The sequence below is a fragment of the Heterodontus francisci genome, chromosome 39 (assembly GCF_036365525.1).
Source record: "Heterodontus francisci isolate sHetFra1 chromosome 39, sHetFra1.hap1, whole genome shotgun sequence".
Taxonomy (NCBI): Eukaryota; Metazoa; Chordata; class Chondrichthyes; order Heterodontiformes; family Heterodontidae; genus Heterodontus; species Heterodontus francisci.
The window spans coordinates 4,326,840-4,332,417 of NC_090409.1; the positions used below are offsets into that span (position 1 = coordinate 4,326,840).

The 5,578-nt window shown below is 45.7% G+C and overlaps 1 non-coding gene across 1 annotated transcript; it reads right to left on the reverse strand.

The window, feature by feature from the left end:
- Positions 1-2,320: 2,320 nt before the first annotated feature.
- Positions 2,321-2,392, reverse strand: trnat-cgu (transfer RNA threonine (anticodon CGU)). The gene has a single exon. It is a non-coding gene; the product is annotated as a tRNA-Thr (tRNA).
- Between the last annotated feature and the right edge of the window lie 3,186 nt (positions 2,393-5,578).

The following is a 5,578-nucleotide window of genomic DNA, read 5'->3' on the forward strand; positions in this document are numbered from 1 at the left end:
CTCTCTCTCCATTACACACATATTTGTCAATCACATGTCAAAGAAGGAAGCGTAATGAAGGAATGGCTGCGCCCTTGAAAATGTTTCCAGCAGAATAGTTAAATGTTTAAACTTTCTGTAGGGAGTTTGACCTGAGATGGTGAGACACAAGGATGTGAGGTTATTAAAGTCTTCACCAAATGTAATAGGGAATAATTTTCTTCACTGGTGAACCCAAAGGAACAAATATGGCACAAGAATGAGAAAAGTCAGAGGATTGTGAAACATCCAATGGTTCTTCACATCTACAAGTCAGCAGACCCACAGAAAAACAGTAGGTTGAGAGTTCAGATCCAGTGATAGACTGGACAAATATCGAGCCAGTGCTTTTTTCTTTATAAACACAACATCTGTCCACTTGGCTATTGCACCTCATCTCGATGTATCTGATAATACTGATACTTTTTGTATTCCACAGTTGCTTTGAAATCACAGGCAATATAAATGGATTGGGAATGTCAATGGACAGGAACCATTAATGGCTTGGGAAAGTCAATGGACTGGAAAATAGCAGTGGATTGGGAAATTCTATAGACTGAGTTATATCAATGGACTGGGACAGTTCAGTACATTGTGAAACATCAATGGATTAGGAAACATGAATTAAAGGGACAGATGGAGTTCAACCTGGAAAAGTGTGAAGTCATTCATTTTGGAAGGTCGAATTTGAATGCACAATACAGGGTTAAAGGCAGGATTCTTGGTAGTGTGGAGGAACAGAGGGATCTTGGGGTCCATGTCCATAGATCGCTCAAAGTTGCCACCCAAGTTGATAGGGTTGTTAAGAAGGCGTATGGTGTGTTGGCTTTCATTAACAGGGGGATTTAGTTTAAGAGCCACGATGTTATGCTGCAGCTCTATAAAGCCCTGGTTAGGCCACACTTGGAATATTGTGTTCAGTTCTGGTCGCCTCATTACAGGAAGGATGTGGAAGCTTTCGAGAGGGTGCAGAGGAGATTTACCAGGATGCTGCCTGGACTGGAGGGTATGTTTTACGAAGAAAGGTTGAGGGTGCTAAGGCTTTTCTCATTGGAACGAAGAAGGATGAGAGGTGACTTGATAGAGGGGCACAAGATGATGAGAGGCATAGATAGAGTGGCTAGCCAGAGACTGTTTCCCAGGGTGGAAATGGCTATCACCAGGGGGCATAATTTTAAGGTGATGGAGGAAAGTTTCGGGGAGATGTCAGAGGTAGGTTCTTTACACAGAGAGTGGTGGGTGCGTGGAATGCACTGCCAGCGGTGGTAGTAGAAGCAGATACATTAGGGACATTTAAGCGACTCTTGGATAGGTACATGGATGATAGTAGAATGAAGGGTATGTAGGTAGTTTGAACTTGGAGTAGGTTAAAGGTTTGGCACAACATCGTGGGCCGACGGGCCTGTACTGTGCTGTACTGTTCTATGTTCCAGATGAAAGGATTGCAAACATCAATGGATTAGAATGTGGAGAGGCAGGAGAAAATGATGCCATTTTAAGTAGGGGGCCGGGGGTTAGTGGAAACAGACCAGGGCTATTTTACTCTCTATCTCACTCCTTTCTTCTATCTGGCTCATTATCAAATACTCTCTCTCTCAGAGCGGTGGGAATCACTGGAACCCACACTTGCTGCTCAGATTGTTTGTTTCCGGGAAAATACAAGATCCACATCAGATTGACAGGAAAGATAAATGTGATTCAGAGCCAATCATATTCCTTTTGGTGATGTGTGCTCAGTCTTGTTATATCAGCAAAGGCAGCAGGAAATGCAAATCCTGAAGAGTTTTGATAGAGTAAAGAAGGAGAAAGTGTTGCCAGTGACAGAAGGGTCTTTAACCAGAGGAAACACATTGAAAGTAATTGACAGAAGAATTCGAGTTGTGATGAGCAAGTTGTTTTTTCAGCAGTGTGTTGTTCTGGTCTGGAATGCAATCCTGAAAGGTCAGTGGAAGCAGATTCAATGTTAACTCTAAATGGAATTGGATATATACCTGACATGGAAAATATAACAGGGCAATGGGGGAAAGGACAGGAGTGCGGGATGTGGGATTAATAGAATAGCTCTGTTAAATATCCAGCAAATGCACAGTAATAAGGTTCTGTGCTTGGACCTCAGATATTTTCACTCTATCAATGGCAGAGAAGGCTTGAGGGACCATGTGGCGACTCCTCATGTTCTTCCCAGTGCCCAGGATGAAGTGCAACATCACACTGATTTCCAGATGGATGAAACAATCAGGAAAACAAATGCAACACACATCTTTTCTGGAAACATCACATTTAAAGTGAGAAACTAATCATAAGGCACGGTTGGGGATTGAGCCCATGATCTTCAGTTTACGAGACTGACGCCTTACCACTTGGCCACCATGCCTTTTGCTAATGGGCACCTGAGGCTCCAGAGGAGGATTTGTGATTCTTTTTCAATTTGGTTGAAACAACATCGAGAAACATGCACAGAAATAAAGAGGGATTGTGGAATGGGAAACAGATCAGCCTCATTTCCATCATCAGCATCATGAAATCTTCATCATTCAGACGTTCCATTCCCATCCTCAGCTTTTCTCACATCTGTACAATAATATAAGAGTGGACATTGGGTTGTTACTGGGCAGATTATATAAATAGACTATGTGCATCATCACAGGAAGTGCTGTAATATAATCTGTACGGCACGTCATGGAGAGTTGTAGATGAAACCTTCAATGCAAGGTGTGCAGAGTAAACTCAGGTTATTTTAACCGTCAGATTCTTATAAATTGTGTACTAAGCCTTGACAGATATCAGAATATTATATGGGGGCCATAGTAAACCAAAGCGAAGATGGAGAAATCTTTACCTGTACCTTTTAAAAGGTCACTGGACTGAACCAAGCCGAGGCGTGGCCGAGATAGTTCCAGAGGTTTGCAAGGTATCGTACTGCATCGGGTCTCGTGCAGAAGCCAGACATGGAACAGGTCAGTCCGCTGTTGTCTGCAATGGAGGGAGTGTGTATGCAACATCCTCATGAAGAACAGAAGGCTACATGTGAAGAAGTTATTAAGGCACTCAAGACCTATTTTAATTGAGGAAAAAAATGTCATCGTGGAGCCAAATTTAAAATGCTGCATTTGCTGACAACGCAACCACTAGGTGACGCTGTACTCGCAAATGCGCAAATGCAGCCTCTTCCACTGAAACGTCACTGTCTGTGACATTCAGGCAGCTGCCAGGATTAAAGATGGAGCTACTCAATTTATCACAGAAAACAACTTCGACCCAAAAATCCCCTCAAAGGTTGCCATCGCCGCCTCCGTCCCACCCCAACAGTCCCCCGCTCCCTCTTGTGCATTCGCCAGTTATATAGTACCAAGTCATCTTAATTCACCTAAAGTGAATTACTTTAGGAGCAGTGACTGTCATTTCATAAGCAAATATGGCACATATCTACACAATGGACATGTTTTGGTTGACACTCGGAGAACGTTGCGCTATTTGAAGTCTCATTAGAAGGACAGCACCTCTGACAGACACCCTCTGTAATTCAGTGAGGTTTCATAGAGTCATAGAGTTATACAGCACAGAAACAGGCCCTTCGGCCATCATGTCCGTGCCGGCCATCAAGTACCTATCTATTCTAATTCCATTTTCCAGCACGTGGCCGTAGCCTTGTATTCTGTGGCGTTTTGAGTGGTCATCTCGATACTTCTTAAATGTTGTGAGGGTTCCTGCCTCTACCACTCCTTCAGGCAATGTGTTCCAGATTCCAACCACCCTCGAGGTGAAACATTTTTTCCTCAAATCCCCTCTAAACAGTGCCATCCCATTATCCGGAAGTTCATTCCCCGTTTCCCCCCATCCCAATCTCTGACAGCTCACTCCCCGCTTCGCCCACCACCACCCCCATCCTGCTCTCTGGCCGCTCACACTCCAGGCCATGGGCTCTGCCGCTTCCCTCTTATCGGCCACTCGCTCCAACATTGCCCCATCACCCCTCGAGGCTCGCCTTGCTTTATCGGGTGGTGCGGTGAAAAATGATCGAATGTTGGAGCGAGAGGCCGAGAGGAGGGAAGCAGCATGGCTTAGAGCTAGTGTCTGGAGGGACGTGGGGGGGAAGCGGGGCGTGAGTGGACGGAGAGAGGGCAGTGCGGGGGTGCGGGGGTAGCAAGCGGCCGGAGGGCGGGGGAGCGGGATAGCGAGGAGCGGGCAGCGAGCGGCCTGGAGTGAGTGGCTGAGAGGGGGTAGAGAGTTTTCCCGCGCATGCGCCACTTCGTCCTGGAAGACGTAGGCTGAGCATGCGCAGCATCTCAGAGCGTAGGAGAGTGTTTGTGCATGTGCGCAGCTTGGAGCACTCTGATGACGTCGGCTGGCTGCTGCATTGTCAGCAATCACTTTGAATTTAATAAGCATACAAAACAGAAAGGGGAGAGTATTCTTTCATTTATCAATGACTTGTACAATCTCACGGAGGATTGTGAATACCGCAACTTAAGGGAAGAGCTGAATGGAGACAGGATTGTGTTCGGGGTATTAGACAACACCCTTTCAGATCATCTACAGTCCAGGGCTGATCTCACATTAGCGAAAGAGTTTCAATTGAGCAGACAAGCAGAGGTTGGAAAGTTTAACCAATTCGTTGTCCGAGGGGACAGGGAGAGTCTGATCTCGAGAGTAGCAGACTCAATTGAATTTGTTAAGAAAACAAAAGGAAAAATTAGTGGGAAAAGACAAGAAAGACGGGAAGAGCTTCTAGTGGTAGCTGCAACCAATTGCAGTAGGTGTGGCCGAGAGAGACACAAGTGGGAAAACTGACCCGCCATAGAAGCTGTGTGTTTTTCCTGCAGAAAGATGGGACACTTTCAGTCATTGTGTCGCAGTAAAATACCAGCGCTGAATATAATTAAAGGGAAATCCCCAGAGAGCAAAAACATTAATGAAGTACAGGATATCCAAAGTGTGGAAATACATTTTTTAGGTGAAATCCAGGAAATAAAGTGAGAGTTGCTGGACGACAGAAATTCTGAAATATTTTAAGATAGAGGTCGATAGATTCTTGATAAACAAGGGGGTGAAAGGTTATTGGGGGCAGGTGGGAATGTGGAGTTGAGGTGACAATCAGATCAGCCATGATCTTATTGAATGATGGAGCAGGCTCGAGGGGCCGAGTTGTCTACTCCTGCTCCTAATTGGTATGTTTGTATGTAAGAAAAAATGTTCTAGATACAATGAGAACGATCATTTGTTTGGAAATGGATTTGAACCCCCTTTTATCAAAAGGTTAGAGAGCTTTAATTTTTCTACAATTAACAGGCAAATCCTTGTGGAGTTGAGATTGACAGAAACAATGGGCTGGATTCTATAGAGCCCTCGACGTCGAGATCTGTGGTGGGGGTGGGGTGGGAGCCGCCTGAAGATGGCCCCGGATGAGGCCCGCCACGGACCTCAACGCCGGCAGGGCCCGGCTCGATATTGCCGGCGACGGCGAGGCCTTGTGGGGGACCCCCACCGCTCGGCAACGGGACCACAAACCTGCTTAATTATTATCCCATCACTTCCTGATATCCCGCTGCGATCTTCAGCC